The 24,344-nt window shown below is 42.5% G+C and overlaps 1 long non-coding RNA gene across 18 annotated transcripts in view; it reads left to right on the top strand.

Annotated features, from left to right (window-relative positions):
• Positions 1–24,344, top strand: part of LOC148778391 (uncharacterized) — a 222,511-nt gene that overhangs the window by 139,231 nt on the left and 58,936 nt on the right. For 17 of the 18 annotated variants that reach the window (XR_016037063.1, XR_016037059.1, XR_016037069.1 and 14 more), the window contains one exon: positions 16,920–17,359. This is a non-coding gene — a long non-coding RNA (uncharacterized LOC148778391). Of the gene's footprint in view, positions 1–15,157; positions 15,325–16,919; positions 17,360–24,344 lie in introns of all 18 variants that reach the window. The other variant, XR_016037065.1, reaches the window with a different exon arrangement.

The raw sequence follows: 24,344 nt of genomic DNA, 5'->3' as shown, positions 1-24,344 counted from the left end.
TTTGAGGTTTCACTGGGTTATCTCCTTCCTCAGCAGCAGCCGTCTCAGAGAACCTCTGGGACTATGAGCTGCCTCTGCTTAGCTTCATCAGTCAGTACTTTGTTATTTTATGGCTTCCAGATGTTTGTTGAAATCTCTCAGGCCCATGATAGTCTTTTAATTGTGGTGAGTATGTATACTTATTTTTAATAACTGTAATGGTATCTTTCATGTGCCCTGACCACCATTTTGAAATAGTATCTTAGTTTGGGCTGCTATAACAAAGTAACATAGGTTGGCTGGCTTATAAACAACAGAAATTTATCCCTCACAGTTCTGGGGGCTTGTTTATAGAAAGCTGTTTTCTCGCCATGTCCTCACAAAGTTGAAGGGGGTGAGAGAGCTCTCTGGAGTCTCCCTTTATAAGAGCACTGATCCCATTCATGGTACTTTGTGATTTAACAACCTCCCCAAAGACCCACCTCCTAACACCACCAAATCAAGATTTCAACATGTAAATTGAGGCAGGAGAGACAAATATTCAGTCCATAACAAATGAAAAGTCCTTTCATTTGTTCATTTGTCAGAAGCACATCTGAAGAATTAAATCAGAAATGCAATTAGCCAGGAAGAAGTTTAAATGAGGGCACAATAACTGCAGTGGGTATTGGAGTTTGAGAAAACTAACCCTCAAAATAACTTGGCTGGGAGAAATAAATTGGGAGGTTGGGATTGGCATGCACACACTGCTATATATAAAATAGGTTAACTAATAAGGACCTACTCTATAGCACAGGGAACTCTACTTAATACCCTGTAATGACCTATATGAGAAAAGAATCTGAAAAAGAGTGGATATATGTATATGTATAACTGATTGATTCTCTTTGCTGTACCCCTGAAACTAACAGAACACTGTAAATCAACTACGCGTGCGTGCTTAGTCGCTTCAGTCTTGTCCGACTCTTTGCGACCCTATAGACTAGAGTAGGTAGCCATTCCTTCCACCAGGGGATCTTCCCAACCCAGGGATTGAACCCATGTCTCTTACATCTCCTGCATTGACAGGCAGGTTCTTTACCACTGGTGCCACCTGGGAAGTCCAAGTCGACTATACTTCGATAAAATAAAAAAGAAATCACTTGGCTAGGAAGAGAAAATGAGCTGAATTTGTACAAAGACACAAAGATTTGCAGCTACAGAGGCTGTAGTCATTCATCATAGTGCACCCCAGGACGCTCTTCTAGCTTTGCTGCTAGAAGGAAAGATGCATCTTGTGAAACATGAAAGTTAGTCATTAAAAAAAATCTATAGAAGTAGTGGGAGTTGCACCTTATCTTTACTACAAATATAAATGTACATATGCTTCTTTTTTAATTTCTTGTCTTCCCTTAGACACAGGAATTTCTTAAACTCCTGTTCCTTTGTTTCTATAACGTTTATTCCTTAAGAGATAGATTCTCATGCTTCTTTCTTTTCTTGTAAGAAGCATCTATATTCTCCCTTCCCATTTCCTTCGTGAAAAAAAATCTCCAAATTCCTATTGATCATTCCTTTCTCATATTTGTCCCATAATTCCTGAAAGTGCATAATGGATATCATGAAGATGGGAACAATTAGATGCTGATGAATTAGTCCTTTATCTTTGCTCCCACAAGGGGTATCCATTTGTACCTCAGAAGAAATTCTGAACTTATATTTCCAATCTTACCATTCCCTCATTTTAATCGGAAAAAGTAGCTGTCTCCCTGTGAATAATCCCTGGAGATCTTCACGTCTCCCACAGTTACCCCCAGGTGGTTGAACCTAACGTAGAAGCTTATCAGCCTATCCTGATTTCTAGTATAATACTAGGAGCCCCAAAGCTATCTTGACAATTTGCAAAGTAGTTGTTGTTTAGTTGCTAAGTTGTTTCCGAGTCTTTTGTGACTCCATGGACTATATAGCCTGCCAGGCTCCTCTGTCCATAAGATTTCCCAGGCAAGAATACTGGAGTGGGTTGCCATTCCCTTCTCCAGGGGATCTTCACAGCCCAGGGACTGAACCTGTATCTCCTGTATTGGCCGTCAGATTCTTTATGAATGAGCCACCAGGGAAGCCCTGCTCAGTAGTACTGTTACATATTCATTTTTGGGTTTTTTTTTTTTTTTCGTAATGGCTTAGAGGTAATCGAGGATAGTAAAGATCCCCTGGTATCTGATCTCTGTATTCTGTAAGTCGTTTACCAGTTTAGAGCCTTCTGGACACTTCTAGATCAAAGAGCAGACCCTCTGAGGCCATGCCCTGGAAGCAGATGTGGAGGGTGCTGAAGTGTCCTGAGCTCCGAGGATGCCAGCCCCCAGAACATGTTTGTAGTTTATTTCTGTTATTGGCCAGAACAGATATATTATCAGCTTATTCCAGGTGCCCTTCTGTCCCAATCCACTTGCTCCCATCTCTTCCTGTAACCTGCTGGAGGTGAGGAGTATGTTGAGTGTGGCTTGTCAGTTGTCTACTGAGAAACGATGGGCCTAAAAAAGGACACTTGGAGAATTTAGGGCACCGCCACACTGGTTCTGAGACCCGGCATATCAGTTGGCTGCTACTATTGGATGAGAGAAGAACAAGCAAGTTTTATCTTTTCCTCTGGGGGATCGCTTGTGGATGGTTCCACAGAAATGGGACAGCCATGGTGCAATGCTGTGATGTTAAGTACACTCATGTAGCTGGACGCTGGTTACCATGTAGAACATTTCTTCACCTAGGTTTTCTTCTGCCCAGTCCAGTCAATCTCCAACCCCACTGGCAAACACTTTCTGATTTATGTACCATTGCTGCTTTTCCTGTTCTTGAACTCCGTCTGGATGGGAATCACAGGGCATGTACTTGTTCGTGCCTGACTTCCCTCACACAGCAGTTTCATACTGTGTGTGTGTTTCCTCACTCATTCTTCCTCCTCCCGTGCAGGGGAGCATTTTCTTGTATGAATAGACCCAAGTCTTTGGTCCAGTTCTCCTGGTGATGGACATTTGGATTGTTTTTCTTTTTTTGGCTGTTATGAATATCAAGCTACTATGAACCAGCTCTTTTTCTCAGTCTCATTCCTGTTTGAAAATTATCTGGAAGTTTCTTATAAAGGTAAACATGTATCTGCTGTATGGTTCAGCAACTAAACTGATATTCAAATAATTATACCATTTTATACTCCAACCAGCAGTGGACGAGAGTTCCAGGTCCTCCAGTTCCTTCTTAACAATTGTCTGTGTGCATGTCAGTCCTGTCTGACTCTTTGCGACCCCATGGACTCTAGCCTGCCTGGCTCCTCTGTCCAGGGAATTCTCCAGGAAAGAGAGTGGGTTGCCATTTTCTTCTCCAGGAAAGCTTCCTGACCCAGGGATTGGACCTGGGTCTCCTGCATTGGCAGGCAGATTCTTTACCACTGAGCCTCCTGGGAAGCCCCAACAGTCTACCACCATTGGTTTTTCTAACGGAGAAGACAATGGCAACCCTCTAGTACTCTTGCCTGGAAAATCCCATGGACGGAGGAGCCTGGTAGGCTGCAGTCCATGGGGTCGCTGGGAGTCTGACATGACTGAGCGACTTCACTTTCACTTTTCACTTTCATGCATTGGAGAAGGAAATGGCAACCCACTCCAGTGTTCTTGCCTGGAGAATCCCAGGGACGGCAGAGCCTGGTGGGCTGCCGTCTGTGGGGTTGCACAGAGTTGGACACGACTGAAGTGATGCAGGAGCAGTAGTCATTCTACTGTAGAGCAGGTGGTTAGTTCAGTTCAGTCACTCAATCGTGTCCAGCTCTTTGCAACCCCATGGACTGCAGCACACCAGGCTTCCCTATCCGTCACCAACTCCCAGAACTTGCTCAAACTCATGTCTGTTGAGTTGGTGATGCCATCCAACCACCCCATCCTCTGTCATCCCCTTCTCCTCCCGCCTTCAGTCTTTCCCAGCATCAGGGTCTTTTCCAATGAGTCAGTTCTTTGTATCCGGTAGCCAAAGTATTGGAGTTTCAGCTTCAGCAGCAGTCCTTCCAATGAACATTCAGGACTGATTGCCTTTAGGGTGGACTGGTTTGATCTCCTTGCAGTCCATGGGACTCTCAAGAGTCTTCTCCAACACTACAGTTCAAAAGCATCAATTCTTCGGCGCTCAGCTTTCTTTGTAGTCCAACTGTCACATCCATACTAAGATCATGGCATCCAGTCCCATCATTTCATGGCAAATAGATGGGGAAACAATGGAAGCAGTGATAGACTTTATTTTTTTGGACTCCAAAATCACTGCAGATGGTGACTGCAGCCATGAAATTAAAAGATGTTTGCTCCTTGGAAGAAAAGCTATGACCAACCTAGACAGCATATTAAAAAGCAGAGACATTACTTTGCCAACAAAGGTCTGTCTTGTCAAAGCTGTGTTTTTTTCAATAGTTGTGTATAGATGTTATCTCTCATCAAGGTCTCTCATCTTACTGGCCATTTGTATACCTTCCTGTTTGAAGTATCTGTTCTATCTCTTAGCCGTTTTTGTTTTTCTTTTGTCCATTTTAAAGTTGAATATTTTTATATTATTGATAGAAGGTTTTTTTTTATGTTATACTCCTAATAAACTTCTTTTGTCAGGAACTTGTAATGCAGATATATTCTCCCAATCTGTATTTTACCTTTCATTTTGTTATAAATGTCTTTTGATGAGCAGAAGGTTTTAATTTTGAAGTAACTTAATTAATCAAATTTCCCCATATATTATCAGTACTTTTTGTTTCCTAAGTAATCTGCCTCTCCACGACTATAAAGATATCCTTCTGTGTTTTCTTTTAGAAGCCTTATAGTTTTAGCTTTTATCCTTTGGGCTGTGATCCATCTCAGATTAATTTTCGTTTATCAGGTAAAGTAGAGGTTAAGCTTGTTCTTTTGCATATGTTTCCCAGTTGTTCCAACATGGTTTGTTGTCAGAACTTCCTTTTCCTTATTGACTTGCTTTGGCACCTTTACTGAAAATTGATTATCCATGTAAGTGTGGGTCTGTTTCAAAGGAGCCCTGAAGAATGTTTGTGCAGACGCCATGTGACATGCACTTAAGTCTAGCAAGTAACAGTTCACACTGGTCAAGCTTAATAAGCCTCAAGTGACTGGAAGTCTTGAACTTACATATCACAGAACATTTGCATCAAAGGTCACTGACAGAAACTCTGTGGGAGCCATTTGGGGGGCCGTTTTTTGCTTTTTTTTATAAAACGAACCTTGCTGAGGTTTCTAGAAGTTGCAGCACTCCCACACTGAAGATCAGGTTCTCATCTCTCCAGAAGTACACCATCAAATCTGTGCAATCCAACCTAAGCCTGCGGGCAGCTTCAAAGAGAATGAAATACTTGAACTTCAGTTTTCTTATTTGAAAACTGGGAGATGCATTGACTCAAAATAACTGATTTGGGACTCAGTATAATTAAGTGTGGGGTCATACAAAAAATAACTACTCTTAAGAAGAAAATTCTTTGTAATGTAAAGAAACTTGTGAAAAAAATTGTTTTGCTGGCTTGTGCATATTGTATGCAAAAATAGATCTGCTGACTTTTAAAGTCTTCTCTGCGAATAGAATCTCTACTTGGAAAGGTTTTCGTAAACAGTTTCACTTAGCGTTTTTATTTGAAGATAAATATAAGAGAATCTTTGATTTGAAAACTGAGGGATGAATAGAGTAGGAAACAGCATAGCCGCGTTACTCTATTAGAGGAATAGAATAAATGCTGATTATCTCTTTTTAACACCCTGAATTTGTAGAGTTTTAAAATTCATGTTATGGTATGGCAGCCCAGGTCAGTGGTTGAGCTCAGGACTCTTGATGCTGGACAGTCGGGGTTGAGACACCAGCTCTGCTGGTCCCCACGGGCGAAGGAGTCAGCCCCTCTGTGCTTCTCCCTAAAACTGGCAGAGGGAGAATGCCTGCCTCACATTCAGAGAAGTCAGGAGACTTGGAGCTGTGCCCGAGTCAGAGTGAGCGCCATGTAACTGTTGGCTGGAGGTATTTGATATTATATTACTTTCATGATACAGTCACACGAGGAAAGGAAATCTTTTTTAAAAGAAGAAACTAAAAAAGCAAAAGTGTATCACTGTCCTAGGGTTCAGACATCTCACTATTCATAGCAAACTCCCCTGTTGATTGATCAGATTTTACTGTTAATTTCCATTCTCTCCAAAAAGGATGCTGAATTAAAGATTTTGTGGTTTTTGTTTTTTTTTTTTTGAGCTGCGGTGTATGCCTTGGAAATACAAGAGATGCTTGATACTAGTTGCTAGAATGACTGTGTCACTGCAAAAGGACTTTACAAGGAAAGGCACTCTGTGAGCTTGCATCTTCCTCTCCTGCCACTTTGCTCTGAGCTTAAGCAAAACACAACAGTCATTCACTTGAAATACCTCCCCTAGCCTGTGTTTGGACTTGTACAGTTGTGCTCAGCTCCTGGCCCCTGTTTTTGCTTTCTCAAGCAATTTCCCGGCCAGAGGGAACTAGAGCTGTGTCTAGGAGAAGCGACTGTGACAGGACTGGCTTCCCACCCGTGCTCCCCAGCACGACTCTGGAAGGAGGGGCATGCTGGACCCTCACTGCAATCTAGGTGCCCATTTAGCAGCATGGACTAGGCCCCAAAGCATAAGCCAACTCAGGCCAAACACACTGGTTGTCAGCGCACTATTAATAGGGTTGAAATAACGATGTTTTGGTTACACATACAAACCAAGTTTGAGTGTAGACTGAAGTGTGAGCTTTCCACACGTTGTAACCAGGAAGGCCGTCATACCCTGTGGAAGCATCTGTCTTCGCGACACCCTGTGTGGTTGAGGCCTAAGGAGACTGATGGGATTACAGCTGACTTACCCGACCTGACTGTCCTGAAGTGGACTTCTCATGAGGTCTGCTCTGCGTCATCAGGTTTTTGTTTATGTTCCCAGTGTTGTTTGGTAACTGCCACAGAGGCACGGCGCGGTGGCATGTGGCTGTCATGATCTGGCGTCTGGGAGGTCACCTTCCACTGACCGAGGCTGCTCCCTGCCGCGCCGGCCACTCTCGTCTCCCAGCAGCTCTCTCTTCTGGGGCTCGTTCTCACTGCTCAGTCTCTGTAGCTGCCACCCTCCTACGCACAGAGAAAATAGACACCAGAAGGTGAGCGAGCTCAGGCTGTGGCCCCGATCAGCACACTGATCGTGGAGGAGGAGCCCGCCCACGTCCAGGCTCTGACCCTGTCCCCTCTCACCTCCTCAGAAACTTTCTTCTCTCTCTGACCTTCACCTGCCATCCTCCACTGACTTTCTCCCATGAACAAGTAAACCCACTCAAGGCTGACCAACCGAAAACCAAACACAAAACCCAGTGGCCTTCAGGATCGCCTTCCCTTTGGGTTACTTCTCCACTCACATCTCCTGCCAGGGCCCTACTTCTTGGAAGAGCAGGGTGAATTTGCTGCCTCCATTTCCTCAGCACTGCCCCCTCCTCAGGGCTTCCCTGGTAGCTCAGCTGGTAAGGAATCTGCCTGCAATGCAGGAGACCCCGGTTCAATTCCTGGGTTGGGAAGGTCCGCTGGAGAAGGGATAGGCTACCCACTCCAGTATTCTTGGGCTTCCCGTGGCTCAGCTGGTAAAGAACGTGCCTGCAGTGCAGGCCCCCTCCTCAGGCTCCCACAGTCCGGCTTTTGCGCCTTGGCCAAGCTGGTCCCGCACTGGCTAGAGTGACAGTTGTCTCCTGTCTTCCGTTGCCGCCTTCGCCGGGTAAATTTAGGTTCGTATCTGCCGTGACCTGTCTGAGGTCCTTGCCTCGGTGGCCTGACCTGCCCCTCTGGCTTTTTCTCTTCCTTGCCTCCCTTTGCAGGTTCTTTCTATTTATCTCTAAGCTCCATGTTTTGTATCCAGATGCCAGCTGGACCTTCCTACTCAATATCTTGCTAGCACCTCATAGCCAGTGGATTCCAGACTGATCCCGGTCACCCAAACCTGAAACCTGTGCCTTACTGACCCTTCTCTCACCTCATCTTCCAGATCCCACAGAGAAACCAAATCTGGTCAAAAGTCTGCATCTCGACCATTCTCAAACCCATCTACTCTGTCTGCAGCGTGGCCCTCCTGGTCACCGTCATCTTTGCCCTGAACTGTGCACTTTAGCGTCCCTCTCCGTGCTGCCGATACTCTTCCGCAGCCCGTTCCCCTGGCTGCATTCGGAGATGCTTCTGAAAAACCAGCTCGTCGCGTCACTTCGCCCTCAGCTCTCCCCTCTTACTGTGACACCCTGTACCCAGCTTGATCAGGGTCCTGTGAAGTATGTGTTCTCACTCTGTGTGTAAACACGTCATCAAACACTGAAACCCACGGTGGTGGGGGGCGGGGGGTTGCAAAAGAGACTCATTTCCCCCTCAGCGCAGCAGAACCTAATGAGACTCCTGCCTGCCCAGACATCCCTCCCTCTGCCCTCCAAGGCTCCTGATCCTCGCTGTGTATTTCTCCCACCCCTCCAGCCTCCCCACTCACCTGCTCATGCCTCCCAGTGCCAGCTGCCCCCACCTGTAATGGGGAGCATTACTCTATTTACCCATGCCTGCCTCCCCCCAACCCACTGCTGCTTATTCAGAGAGCTCTGCTCTCTACCAGGTGTTCTGATCCTTGAGTTTCATCCCTATCTTATATTAGTTTGGGTTCCCCTCAGAGCACATTCTGAACATAGGTACAGTCTAGTCTGATTCCACTATATAAGAGCTGGGTGACCTCTCAGTACCTCAGTTTTCTCATCTTTCAAATCTGACTTTGTAAGATTATAGGAAAGATTAAATTAATTTGTGCCTGGAAAATGTGTTTAAAACTCAATCTGATTCATGGTAGTAGCCAGTCAATCTTGTGGCAATAATACTAATGACTACTGGAGTGAAAGTTGCTCAGTTGTGTCTGACTCTTTGCAGTCTCATTGACTAAACAGTCCTTGGAATTCTCCAGGCCAGAATACTGGAGTGGGTAGCCTTTCCTTCTTCCAGGGGATCTTTCCAACCTGGGGATTGAACCCAGGTCTCCTGCATTGCAGGCAGATTCTTTACCAGCTGAGCCACAAGGGAAGCCCACTAATGACTACTACTATTACTAAAAATGTCACTTCATATAGATTTCCATGCCTGAGCTGTCTAGACCAGATCGGAGCCTCCACTGATGTGTGCCAATAGCATCCCATCCTTCTTTTAAATTGTAACTGCTAGTTTGGTGAAGGAAGGATGATGGCATCCAGTTCACCATTCAGTGCTTAGTCCAGTGCCTGGTATATAGTATATGGTATGTATTACACACGTGTGGGTATGTGCTAAGTCACTTCAGTGTGTGCCAAGTCACTACCCACTCCAGTATTCTGGCTTCGAGAATTCCATGGACTGTTTAGTCTATGGGGTCGCAAAGAGTCAGACATAACTGAGCGACCCCATAGACTGTAGTCTGCTAGGCTTCTCTGTCCATGGAATTCTCCAGGCAAGAATACTGGAGTGGGTTGCCGTGCCCTCCTCCAGGGGCTCTTCCCAACCCAGGGATCCAACCCTCATCACCACGCCTCCTGCCCTGGAAGCAGATCTTTTACCAAGGAGCCACCAGTGAATCCCATGTACTGTGTATTCAATAAATATTTTTTGAATGGAATTAATCAAATGACTTGTAAAAAGAATATTCCAGATATGCTCTATTTCTTACCTTTAGTAGTGAAAGTGAAGTCGCTTAGTCATGTCAGACTGTTTGCAACCCTGTGGCCTGTAGCCTACCAGGTTCCTCCCTCCATGGGATTCTCCAGGCAAGAATACTGGAGTGGGTTACCATTTCCTTCTCCAGGGGATCTTCCCGACCCAGGGATCGAACCCGGGTCTCCCTCGTTGGAGGCAGACACTTTAACCTCTGAGCCACCAGGGAAGCTGCCTGTAAAATATGGACCATGCCAATTGAAAAACAGAACATGACAAACAAATCATAGCTATGCTTCAGGGGTTTGTCTTTAAATCCAGCATCACTGAGTGAGCCTGGACAGGCTGACAAGCTCTGCTGCTGTCTGTGTCCCTTGAGCAGCTCCACCTGAGAGCCTTTGTCCAGCTCCAGAATTCTTTGATTCTCTGATAGTGGGGCACAGTCAGGATGGAGTACGTTTTAGGAGACTCGGGGCTTCCCTCATAGTTATATATTTTTCCTGTTAGCTGATGGGAACTTGTCATCTCGTTTCTTGCGCTCGCAGGTTCTTTACTAGTTGTGGGGAATTTTTCAGGCTGGCTGTAATGAAAGGGTCTCAAAGAACCACAGAGAGGTGTGGTATGTTCTTTTCAAGTTAGACATAATGTTCCTTCTTATTTTTACTTTTGATTTTCTGTGTTAGAGCTGACTTCTATAACTCTATTTAGAGAATCTGATATCAGAAATAAGATCTAAAAAAAAAGAAATCTATTTTATTTTGATGCTTGCACCCTTGACATCTTTTAAACTGAGTTTCCTACCAAATCAAAAGCATGCTTCAGAATTATGACTACTAACTCTAATGCATTCTTTCTTTCTTCTGTTCTTTCTTTTTTCCTTTAATGGTATATATACACACACATTATTAAATTGTGGTAAAATACATATGATGTAAAATTTGTGATCTTAATTATTTTCTTTTTTTGGCTGCACCACATGGCATGTAGGATCTTAATTCCCCAACCAGGGATCGAACCCGCATCCCCTACATTGGAAGCCGAGAATCTTAACCACTGAACCACCAGGGAAGTCCCAACCATTTTTAAGTGTACAGTTCAATGGCATTAAGTACATTACTGAATAGACATCACCGTCACTCATCTCCAGAACTCTTTCATCTTGCTAAACTGAAACTGCATTCCCATTAAACACTAACTCACCATTCTCCCTTTCTCCTCAGCCCCTGGCAAGCACAGTTCTTTCTGTCTCTGTGAATTTGACTATTTCAGGAACCTCATATAAGTGAGTTCATACAGTATCTGTCTTTTCGTGACTGGCTTATTTCACTTAGCATGATATCCTCAAGATTCAACCATGTTGTACCATGTATCAGAATTTCCTTTCTTTTTAAGGCTGAGTAACATAGAGTCCCTTGGACTGCAAGGAGATCCAACCAGTCCATTCTAAAGGAGATCAATCCTGGGTGTTCATTGGAAGGACTGATGCTAAAGCTGAAACTCCAATACTTTGGCCACCTCATGCGACAAGTTGACTCACTAGAAAAGACTCTGATGCTGGGAGAGATTGGGGGCGGGAGGAGAAGGGGACGACCGAGAATGAGATGGCTGGATGGCATCACCGACTCTGTGGACATGAGTTTGAGTGAACTCCGGGAGTGGGTGATGGACAGGGAGGCCTGGTGTGCTGTGATTCATGGGGTCGCGGAGAGTCGGACTCGACTGAGTGACTGAACTGAACTGAACATTTTGTTATGTGACTAGACCACATTTTTGTTTATCCATCCATTGGATATTTGGGTTGCATCAACCCTTTTGGCTGTTGTGAATAATGCTGCTGTGAACATAGGTATACACATAATTCTTTGAGACCCTTCTTTTCATTGTTTTGGGTCTGATGATTCCTTGAATCTTCTCTCTTAATGCTTCTATTGTTTACATGAACTCTTGCCTTCCTCTTTGGGCCATTTTCCACCCCTCATCCATCAATCTTCTTTGCCATTTTGCTAATAGTGAACATCCTACTGTCAAGAGTCTCATGCTTCAATGTGGCCCTCGCAGAGCTGCTGCTTTGTGGAGAAAACAGTTTGACAACTGGGAAGTATTATTTGTTCCCACCTCCCGGATGCCCTCCTGATACTCTCTGAAGACATACCAGTGGTTTCTAAAATTTAAAGAAGGACAGCTTAATGATAGAGCAGCTTTTTATGGCTGTTGACAGTCTGCATTAATAGTAGCATATTCTTGATGTATCAGTCCTATAATTGTGATATTGATGTCTATTTTTTCTCATGAAAGTGATATGTGACAATCATACAAAACTTACATAGAAAAAATATACACAATAAGTAGCACTATTAAAAAGCAACCACTATTAACATCTTGATGTATATTTTTCTGGTCTTTTTAATGTGAATTTTTATCTATTTAAGATCATATTGTTTTACACTTCTTTTCTTGCACTTAATAATGACATATAAGCATTTTCTTGTTAGGTGTTTTTAAAGTTTTCATATGACTGAGATATTTATAGAATGTTCATTAAGTTAAATAACATTTTTCTAATTATAAAGATAACATTTCTTTTGGAAATGTCAGATATCTCAGTATTATAAAGAAGTAATGAAAAAATTTTAAGTACTCTGCCCACCCTTTCTTAAGTTTTTTAACTATATTCTTTTCCAGTCTCTTTTTGCCTAGCAACATTTATATCATATTTATATATAATTTTATATCCAGCATTTTTACTTAACATTATATTTTGTGATCTCCAGTGTCATTAAGTATTCTCCAAAAACCGTTATTTAAACATATGAAAAAAAAAAAACATATGAATTTGCTGTAATTTTTTTATTCACATGCTTTCCTCCAGTTTTGGATGTTAGGTTGTTTCCGGTTTTATGTTATTGTAAGTTACTGTATGTATGTCTTTGTATAGTTATCTCCTGTGTATCTGTGACTGCTTCTTCAGGAGGTATTTATAGACATGTTATCAGTCAGTGCAGTTTGAGGGCTTGTAAAAAGATATTGCTCATTTCCCAAAATGATTGTCTTACCTTATTTCACCAGCTTTGTTCTTTCTGTTGTCCATTTTTGTGAATCTGATTGATGAAAAACTCCTGGTGTTTCCTAGTGAAATTCAGTACTCTCTTGCATTAATTGACCTTTTATATTTTGGGTTGAATTGTCTGTCAATATCTTTTACCTTTTATATTTATAATGATATAAACCATATTATCCTGTTGCAAGTATTTTATTTTTTTATTTATCTTTCAGTTTTGTCTGATGCTTTTGGAGCTACAGATTTTAATGTTTTAATATTGTCAGGTTGAGTTGATTACTTTGCCATTTGTTGCTTTTTCCATTGCTTTGGTGAAGCTAAGACTTCTTTTCCTATCTCGAATTCAGAAATATTTTCTTCTAATTATTTTTCCCTCCCTTTTTACATTTAACTCCTTAATCGCCACAGTATTGATTCTGATGAAGATTATAAAGTGGGAGCTAATTTTATTTTTTCTAGAATATTATCTTGTCCTCATGTTTGTCCAAAATCCCAGTAAAATTGTGATGTGAACCAAAACAAGGGCTTTTTCTTACTTTAGTGTCTTGATTTTTCCTCTGAGAAAAAGTGAGGAGGCTGTGTTATACCCGTGCAAGGGGAGGAGCCAGGAAGAGGGTCTGGTTCCCTCTCAGAAGCTTAGCTTCTCAGCTCAGAACTTGCCGTGTCTCCTCCCAGCTCAAAAGGTATGATGCTCCGCACCAGCTGGAGGGGGACTGAGACAGCAGAGGTAATAAGGGTCAGAGGCCCACCAGTGAGGGACGAAGTAGCCAGAGCGAGCCTCTCGAAGTCTCAACATTTCGGTTTTCCTTAACTAAGATAAGCTGGCAGGGCCCTGCTCACTGGAGGCTTACTTGAGCTTAGGTTGTAGCTGTGATGCTGCAGGTGGTAAAGAAGAGCCCTTGGCTGGGAAAGTCAGAGATCTTGAGTCCAGGTTCAACTGTCAGCCAACTATCTGTGTAACATGGGAAAGTCTTAACTTCTCCAATTTGCTTATTTATAGAATAAATTTATTCCCAATAAATTATGATCTCAGCAAGTGCAGGGGTAGGTTGTGCCATGACTCTGTTGGGGGACATTTCTTGGCAACTTGTTTATCTTTTCTTATTAATCTAGTCAATCAGTGTGATAACCATGTTTAGTAGGAATATCACAATGTCATGTAATAGTCCTGACTGTTCTTGGTCTACTTCAAGCTTCCCTTCTGAGAGTCCTCTGTTTTCCCTAATAATTTCTTCTCCAGCTACCTCTTGTGTTTAAGAATTTTGAAAGATGAGCTAGTAACCAGGAAATACTCAGAACTGATGTTTTTCACTGACCATGCCCTGCCACTTGCCTGTGGTATAATTTTTTTTTTTAAAGCTGATACAAAGATATGAAAAGCATTTTGGAAAAGTGTGAAACATTAAGTTGATAAAAGTGATAGTTATGAGATACAGATACCTCCTCTCAACCAGGTTAATTGTTTTTATTGATATTAATAACAGAAATTGCATTAAGAAACAAAACAATCACTGGCCAAACCTTTTGAATTTCAAGTATGTTTATGTTAACATACTTATTTTAGACAGCTAGCACCAAGACTATGGTTAAGTTTTTATATGAGAAAGTCATCTGTCAGTCCATTATACTCAAGTGTTTTAACATTTATCTCCCACTTTTTGATTTCCAGAGTGAGTTAATACCTCAGATGAAAATTTTTATGGTGTTTACATTTTCCTCTCGAGAATGTATTTGCTGTAATAAAATACAGTGACCTCTTGAAATCAGTAAAACCTGTGTGAAAACCAGAACAGTTTTTTCTTTGTGCTCCAGGAGCACACAGCACTATATATTTAAATAAAGTACAGGTACATAACTGCAAATACGTTTGTTTCATTACTATTATGTCTTGCCCCATCTTCAAATAACATGAAAAATCGCCTTTAAAATAAACCTTGAATGGATACGATCTTCGTAGAAACAGTTTCTTTATTAATTAAACTTTTGTTTCACATAATGCATTGCTTTGATCTCATAATATTTTTTAAAATGTCCTGAGGGCTAATTTTCAAGGCTTCCAAATTAATTTTTATTTCTTAAAAGCTGTAACATATTCACAGCTCGATGAATCCCAAAGACAGTATTTTTAAACTCCTGTTAAGTTTATTTTTCTTAGTGTGCTAGTCTACTGCATAATTTTCTTTGCTCTGTGGGTCACATGATTCCTCCCGTCCATAACACACGCACTTAAAATTTTCACTTCCTGATTGAGCCATCAAGATTATGTAAAATGTAAATCAGTCTAAATACCTATGAGCACAAATTTTAAGAGAAAAAAATGCTGTTTCATTTTTGTTTATTGTTAATGCCTAAAATATCGGAGTGTTTGCCTATTTGTATTAGGAAAGTAAAGACTGTTAGGTTTGTTTTTTTTTTTTTTGTCCCTTCCCTTTCAGATTGCATCAGACTTTGCTTTCATTATAAAAATAAAGTACCAAGTAGATAGACCGAAGGAGTGGTGTAGTTGCAGGACTGAAATCAAAATGGTTCCGATTACTGAGAGAGATGTTCATGTACTTATTCCTTTCATGATCTGCATGGAGAGAGCAGCATCTCTCAAAAGGTAATGATTTGATAGTTCATAGTTGTAAATAGCCATTTAGCCTTTTTGCTGCCTGATATAAATGAAAGTAATTTCTGGCAGACTAGATGACGCTTGTTTTATCATGAATCTTAAAATCCCTCACATTTTCTCAAAGCAATTTTGAAGTTGTCATAGTAACGGCATGATATTTGGAGGGTCTTTTTAGTAGTTCTCTAGCTAGAGTTAATTAATTTTATTAACCCTGGACGTCTTTGTTTTTAATCCTTCTCTGATAAACAAAGGCCTTATTTGCTCAGATATGTATTTCGTGTTCTTTATTTCTTGGTGACTGTAGTTCGAGGACTTGATATTTTTCAAGTTGTTATAGGGAAGGAAAGAGAATATTATCAGTTGATTTCAGATAGGTTAAACCTGGGTTTTTAATTCTGTCTCTCTAAAATTGCACCGCCATTGTAGTACCTAAACTTAGTTTTCTTTAGAGAGATGGGTCATGTTCACTCAAATTTTATTGTAACTTACACAGTTGATTTGTATCACAACTATCTTCTTTTTTTTCCTTTTTTAAAATTCTACTAGATCAAGAACAAGAAATGAGGAACACAGAAGGGAAATGTCAGACTTTTAGGAGAAAATTATTTCTTTAAAAATGCAGCACTCAGAAACACCTCCAAAATCAAGTTCCACAAAAGAAAAAGAAATGGATAAATCTGACTTTACCAGAGTTAAAAATGCAGCAGTGCTCTTTGAAACTCTAAAGTCTGCTAAACTAAATTATCCTCTAGGAAAGTTTGTGGGAATTTTTTATTGGGAGAAAGTAGGTCAGGATCTGCTATTAGAAAAAGCTCTGTGGCAGGAATTCTTGCCAATATGGCGATTGGTGAGGTACGAAGCCCTTCTCTTGGGCAGGGACACGGTCAGAAGAGAGAGTAGTCTGTACTAAGTGTGGGTGCCGCTGCAGGGATTTTAAAAAGTACCCGAGATGTTCGATGCTTTTTGTTTTGTTGTATTAGTGATCAGAAAGATGTGACAGTTACAAAAGGTATCATGTGAGTTTTGGGGGCTCAGTGCTAATGCCAGTATCCCTACTGTTGTGAGGAGTGTTTGTTCAACCAGGGGCAATTCAAGACAGTTGGGGTAGCAACGTGTGCAGCCAACAGCAGTAAAGGTGCTAATACACATCCCGTGATGTCAGGAGTTACGAGACAGCGGTTTCAAAACACTGCAGTAAACAAGGTCAAAGTGTCCCGTTTTGCTGGAAGAAGGGTTGTTTTTATGAGCTGGACAGTACATGGATGAAGTAATTTTTCAAAACAAACATCAAATTTATATACTGGGTTTTCCTTTTTAATTTCTGGATTTAAAAAAATTAACCAGATGAGATTTAGTAAGGGGTGCATTTTTTTTTAAGCAGAATTATATACTTTTTCTTTCCTGTTGTCTTGTTTGTTTTTAAGTGATTCATATAGTTTGCACAGAGGAAATGAAAATACTTCTGATCTAGGATTCTTAAATCCCCTTTTTGAGTGCAAGCTCTGTCCCAGTACACAGCAAATGCCAATCACCATCCCCAGTAAAACACTCCTTCTAATTCTGTACCTTTTGCTCTTATTTAGACCGGCATCTAAGTACAAGAAAGTTAATGGCGCAGAATACTGCTGACTGCATGGTTCTCGTCTTAATGCATTTTCCAACCTTGAACCTGAGAATGCCAGAGGCTGGAGTCCCTGGACGCTCGTCTGAGCGGTTATCTACTGGTGGCCTGGTTCCTGAGCTAACAAGTGGGTGTCCCAGGCGTGCGTGTGGTAACAGCAGCAGCGGTGCCACGTGGCGCCCAGAGGTCACCTCGGTCTGGCCTGGAGATTGCCGGTCCTCCGTGAAGCTTCTGAGATGAATTGTGAACTTGGAGCATCCCGAGGCAGCGCAGGCATTCTGGAGTTCCCCCAGCAAACCTGGATGAACGCATAAACACAGCTTGTAAAGTGAAAGCAGGGGCCTTGAGGAAAGGAATTACCCTCATCTCGTTCCGGACCTGCTTACTGCCCTGGAAAACAAAGTAAGTTTTGTTTGTTTCTTTGTTAGTCAGTCTCTCCTACATGTTTTTTCTTGCTAACAGTATTAAAGACACTCAATATCTGGCAAACACCAAGTTTTTTTTTTTTTTTCCTTTCCCCTTCATTGGGAAGTAGGAGATGAAGTTTGTTGAATAGCTAATTGCTTCTTTTATCTTTTCTATCTCTCTTCCTGTATCTAGCCCTCTGGCTGGCGTGTTAGAGATAGTAAGAGACTGAACTTTATCATCAATGAGAAAACAAAGAGTTCTCTTTTTTTTTCCCCTCTTTTTAAATGGTTCAAGAACTTTGCCATTAATTAAATGACAGTGACACAGACAAGGCTGTTTTATGTGGTGCGGCCAAGAGCTCATCTAACAATGCCAGTGTGCTGCCCTTACTTCCAGTGGGAAGCAGGGAGATGCATTTCTGAGACAGGTGTGAGGAGAGGGGGTCTGCACGTGGGTGCTGCAGACACCAGGTGGAAAAGGCTCTTGGATGAGAGGCTGTCATTTTAAAACCTGTTAGGAGATGGAAAGGACCTGAGGAATAACAAGTATTTAATAATGTTGAGAAAAAAAACAACAGGTTTACTATTAAAATAGGATAAAGACCTAACCGAACTTTCCCCTCATGTTAGAAAGTTTCATGCCTTGTAGAGTTATAGCAAATACGTGTAATACCTTTAAAAATACACGGAAGACTCTGACATCAGTTTAATTCTGACTCTTGGCTCTTGTCTTCCATTTTTGTTTACTTGGTTTTCCGAGCTTCCCCGGTCTCCAGAGATGTTACATGACTTGATACACTTCTAATACAAAGTTCTGTGCTTTTGCAGATGCACAGCAAATAGAAATGTGGAGTGAGTTATCTGTGATTTGTAATTAAAATTATCCTTCCTCATAAAATGGACTGCTTTTACCGGAGAATTTTCTCCACTTTTCGCCAGTGAAAACAGTGACACTTTGAAGGTAGAAGGGGTCGGCATGACAGTAGTGTGGTGTTGGAAAGCAGAAGTCAGGGCTCTTAACTTCTGAGTCGAGTGTGGAATACTGTGTGAATTTAAACGAGGGCTGCTGTGCCGTAAGGGTTCCAGTTTCATCTCAGAAGGGTTATGGTGGGACTTCAGGTGTCTGTGCTTCATGTGAAACACTCCAGGCCCCTGTATGGATGTGTATGAATTATTAACTCAGCAACCATCTTTAAGCACCTTCTTTCTGTAGTGTTGTGCTCAGAGTAGTGTTATGCTCAAAGCTGTAGCTTCACAGAAATTCAGTTTGTAAATCAAAGATTGAGAACAGTTTGAAACAAGGGCGAATGAGTGGAGCATTACCATCGAAACGGTTTGTTAAAGATGGTGCCAAGTGAGCAGGGCTGTCCCCTTCTGAGCTGCTCCTCCTAATTAAAGGGGAAGGTGGCTGCCATCTGTCTTCTTTCATTCAAGGCAGTAGGGGGCCTGGGGTGGAAGGAAGCAACCCCCCTCTTATTTTTCCCCCACTCTTCTTTATAGGCGGCTTTCTCCCTAGGCAGTGACCCAGAAGGTCATTGATGGTCTGTCTGTCTCAGAATGAATAGTAACATAAGTATGCAAGGCACTTGCGGAAAGAAAAGTTTATACCATGCATTTATCCATTTAGAATTCTGCTTGAATTATGTCTGAGAGTATTGTAATCCCTGTGTTGATGTCTTTGCCCTTCTTGTTACTAAGGGCACTATTGGCAGAAAAAATGGGGAGTTTTGCTTTTATTGATTTTGTTTTTTTCATGAAAAATTTTTTACACTCCACTGGGCATAATCAGAAGATGGCAGCATGTAGCTACCCAGGATGTACAGGAATATTATTATCAAAACCAAAGATATATATACACACACACACCAAATAATTAACATTATATATCATATATATGTATATATATATAACCTCAAGGGAAATTGTGGACAAAGATGTTAACAGGTCTTCAAGATAGTGAGTGGTCTGCTGGTCTACTGCAGCAGCTTTTTTGGACCAGTCATTGAAATAAGTCACATCAGCTATCCTTCATTTAATCAAGAAGCCTTTTAAACCTTCCGTCATGAGAATGGGTTATTAGAGCATTTAGCTGTAGTTTGGGGCCATGGCTTTAACTGCTTTTGAGACATTGAGTACATAAAAAGTGATTGAGCTTGGTTGCCTCAGTTTTCACCTCTTTAAATGGAAGAAATGTGTGCTTCTTTTAAAAGTGTTTAAGAGAATATGAAATAATGCTTTCAGTCTTTAATCCAAACTTCATTGTAACTGAAAAATTCTAAAATCTGGGTTATTTTTGTTTTCAGTTTTTATATTCTTAAACCAAGTGTCAACAATTATCTAAAAAGATTTGGCCCTTAATACACTCTATTAAATGCCCCCACCCCCAAGCAGTGGATATGGACTTCCCAGAATATTCTGGTTTCTAGAACTCTTTGTGATGTGGAAATATATTTCTTTTACCCTTAACAATATGTTTGGAAAGTCCAAATGTGAGAGTCATTGTCTGTTAATTTTATTTTGAGTTTTGTTTTGTTTTGTTTTTTCAGACTCACCAACTTATAATGAACTTTCTTGGAAGCTAAGATGTGCTTTATGTTCTTGGATCTTGGGAAGAGCAGTGTGTAGATTCTGGAAACACTAACATCAGTTAGTATGATTGGATGATACCTGAAAAGTAGCTCACTTCCAGATCACTGAAGGGTACACAGTGCTGAACAGGCAGGGTTTTTTTTTTTTTTTTCATGTAACGGGGCCGTTGAACTAGATGCTTCCCTAACTTCTCTTTTTACAGTTGTGATTTACACTAATTGGTTTTTACCCCTCAGTACTTATTTCAGGGGGACTCAGTAAATGAATTAAATGAAGCACATGTATAAGGTGTGACTATAAAGCAGTGTAATTAATGTTTTAGCTCACATGCAAATGGATGCTGCCTCCTTCGAGTACTGTGTTAGCTGGGAAGAATTTAAACTTCTCCTAGAGCGATGCCATCTTTGCCAAGGACACGTTTAGAAGTTTTTGTTTGCAATTGCCTTAAGAGCCTCCCATCTTTTTTTTATTATCCACAGTGGTGGGAATTCTCTGGCCTTGGAGAGTAGGAGGGTAGGAAGGAGCCAGTAGTTAGGTCTGATGAAAAAGTTTATGATCCAATAACTGATTTGAATCATTGATTTATGTAAACATTTACTGAGCCACCAACCGCATGCCAGCAGTCAGCACTGCAGATTCAAAAATGGGCATGTCTGGGGCCTGGCCCTCCAGGACAGGTTAGTGGGATAAATGACATATAAAGAGGTAATGCCACAGACTGACAAGTACTATAACAGACATACCCATGGTACGTGGTGTTGCCAGAGCCAGGTGGGGAGGCATGGGGGAGAGGGGGAGTTAAATTTTGATGGAAAAATGAGAATTGTTGTGTACATGATTTATAAAGTGGCTTACATAATAGAATTTTGAAAAGGAAGGCCCTGAAAAAAGCCTTCTACTTTAAATATGAGGAAACTGAAATTTACTTCTGAGAGTTTAAGATTTTCAGCTGGTTGAAACCCTTATGAGAAAAAGTGTTCATTGTGTAGTAGGCATTAAAAAAAAAAAAGTTGTGGCAGTATAAAAGACAAGGTCTAAAAAAGATTTTGGACTTTGTTAGAATAACTCCATGTTCCCCAAAGGAGACTTTTGAAGAATGATTCTTACTTAATATGTTAACATTGAGTACTTTTGACATACTAAATATATCAAAGCATTACATGCTGTATTGATTGCTGAGCATAGCTGTCTAGCATGTGGGAGAGAGTGAACTTGAAGCTTGCCTACATCCTAAGTATATGATGGGAGAGATGAACCTTCCTCATGTCTTTCAGGTGTTTTTCAGGGGACAGAATTTCTGTCCCACAGCCAATAGTTGATCTCCCCAAGGATAAGTTAATTTCAAGAGTTATTTGTGGAGTGTTGCTGCATGCCAGGCACTCACCTAGGAGCCCAGCAGAAGCTTAGCTGACTGCGGCCCCTGGGGTGCTTTACATCCTCAGTAGGGCTCTGTGGGTGTACACACTCAGCTGCTGCTGCTTCCTGGGCGCCTTCCCTGAGCATGACGGCATGGGCCCTGGCACGATGCTGCCCATGGAGCGCTTGGAGCTGAGGTTCCACACGCAGGTAAACATAGAGGAGAGAGATGAAATGTATGAAAGGAGGGGGATAAATCAAACACCGCACGTTTGTAGAAAAGATTTTCTTAGGCTGGGCAATCAAGAAATGCATCGTGGATTGAGGAGGCTCTGGCCAGACAGTGAAAGAAAAGTGATGTTGGATTTGAGAACTGGGGTCAGGGGGGTGGTCCGAGTCCAAGGACACACGAGCAGAGGCATAGATAGGGATGGGAAGAACCGTTGCACCGAGTGGGCAGTGACTAATGTGTTGTTGCCGGGCAACAACAGTGTGTGTGTTAGTGACTAACGGGAAGAGAAGGCAGCAAAGGTCTGTTGAGGCCAGACCCGGGAAGGCAGAGAAGGCTTATGACTAAACGATTTAGACTGAACACTTAAGTCACAGGGGCAGATGAAGAATTTCGGTCAGGGGAGTGATCATAGGATCTTCCAGTATCCGTGTGTGTGGTGGCCCGGACACTGAGAAAACCAGAGTTGGGAAAGCCCAGCAGAGCTCCAGGAGACAGGAGCAGGGGAGCTGAGTGAGGGGGCCCGGCTGGAATGGGTCTGGAGGAGAGGGAGCGGCTGCAGGGAGGAGAATGGAAGCAGAATTACTCCCAGTGTTTTTTTAACTCAGGTGCCATTTGTTATTTCCATGTCATCTGCCGAGTCCTTCACGTACATTCTCCTCCAGTATAATCCTATAAGGCTAGTATTTGTGTCCTTATTTCCCAGATGAGAAAACTAAGGCTCAGAGATCGGTTTGTCTGAAGTTGTCTGGCCAATGGGCTGTGGAAGAGCACACCCCAGGCACCCCTGATTCCACGCCTGTGTTCTCTCTGCTCTACTAGATTTCGAAGAGAGCAGATGTGAGAGAGGAGACGATTCCCGTCCACTTTGTACTCAGTCAGGTGTCCATCAGGCGACTGGAGACCTAGAGGAGCTAAATCTCAGGGACAGAGTGTTGGAGGGTTGAAGATGGGGCTTTAGGAATCAGCTGCGTGCTGGTTTACCCGGCACAGACTTGTGGAGGGTCTTCACGGACCAGCACTGCGTGTCCACGAGAGTGCAGCGCTGAATGAGGGAGCCATATGTTACCCCACAGAACAGGCTCTTGAGGGAGACTCCGTGCTGTGGGCTGTCAGGTAGGGGGAATGCAGGTTGGCTACAGAACACCCACCTGAGGGCTCTCACCAAGACTGGGGGCCAGGAAAGTCTCTTAAGGAAGAGGTATTCTTAACATGACACTCGCGTGCCAAGTCCCAAGATAAAAACTGAGGGAAACGCATAATCTGGGCAGGGGAGCTGGGATATACCAAGACCCCTGCGGCAAGAGAGAAACATGATACATCTGAAGAATTAGAAATGATGTGGGGCTGAAACGGAGAAAACAGCAGATGAGGCCAGCGAGGTGGGCAGCGGCTAGATCTAGGAACGCCCCAGAAGCTCTGATCAGGGATCTGGTCATCTCGTTAAGGATGTAGGAAAATGTTCATGGATTGTAAGCGCCGGCACACGTTGATTAGACTCGTGTCTCAGAGGGATCGTTCTGCCTGCTGAACAGATTTTAGGGAAGCAAGTACTGGAAGCAGGAAAACGGCAAGGAGCTCACTGGAGAGGACTTTGGATGAGAAGCGCTGGTGATCTGGAGAGAGGAGAGAGACTCTGGTTGGTGTTCACGAATGGCGGACATACGGAACTGGGGGTCTGTTGGATATGGGAGTTGGGGGGGGGATAGAAGTCAACATGGAAGTTTCTAACTGGACCACTGGGTTGTTGCCGGTACTTCCCAGTGGAAGAATCAGATGTGGGGTTTAAGATTGTTAGGTTTGGTTATCTTAAGTAACAAACTGTTATCCTAAATATTTAATAAAAGGAGCTGAAGGGAAGGGGGTTTGTTTAGAGGGACGTCAAAATGTACTTTTCAGAAGTGAAGCAGTTCAGGTGCCAGGAAGAGAACAAGGTGGTTGGAGTGGCCGGGCCAAGAGGAAGGTAGACTAGGCTGTGGGAGAGGAGGAGGTTAAGGAGCTAACAAACCTGGCTTCCCTCGTGGCTCAGACAGTAAAGAATCTGCCTGCAACGTGGGAGACCTGGGTTTGATCCCTGGGTTGGGAAGATCCCCTGGAGAAGAGAAAGGCTACCCACTCCAGTATTATTCCTCCATGGGCAGAGGAGCCTGGTGACTATAGTCCATGGGGTCACAACGAGATGGACACAACTAATACACACAGAGACCTCGATAAGTTTTCATATGAAAGTTGAAGTCACACAGGTTGCCAGCCAGACTTGGAGCAGAGAGGGTCAACGTGTAGGTTGGTCACTACCTGTCGAGTATACCTGGGGGTTGGGCACTGAGGCAAGTGGAGGTCGGTGCAAGAGAGAGGCAAGTGGAGGTCGGTGCAGGAGAGAGGAAGTGTTGAGCAATGCCCGGCTACCAGGGCTAAGAGACGAGGACTGTGAGGGACCTTGGGATTGCTGAGCGCAGAGTCCTAAGTTCCTTTAAGGGGGAGGTTCATGGAGTGATGAGGAGTGAGTGGGAATCAGTTGCTGTGGGTAGCAAGCATCACCTACACTTGAAAGAGATATGAGGCTGAAAGAAAAGAGACTTATAGTAGTTGGAGTGGAAGAATCTATTATAGCATCTACTAATGAGTCCTACTGTTCTATATTTTTTTGAACAATTTTCTAGTAATTCCCAGCTGTGTGTCCTTGGTCAAATTGTTTACCCTTTCTGTGCTTCATGTGTAAAATGGGAACCTGCCTCATGGGATTGTTGTGAGGATTAAATGAGTTGTAAAGCAGTGATTGGCACATAGTAAATGCCATGTAAGTGAT

Source organism: Moschus berezovskii, chromosome 3 (assembly GCF_049115385.1).
Source record: "Moschus berezovskii isolate FMDL1 chromosome 3, NW_MosBer_1.0, whole genome shotgun sequence".
Classification (NCBI taxonomy): Eukaryota; Metazoa; Chordata; class Mammalia; order Artiodactyla; family Moschidae; genus Moschus; species Moschus berezovskii.
Note: the sequence above shows the minus strand (reverse complement) of the source record. Positions and strands in the feature narration are given on the sequence as shown.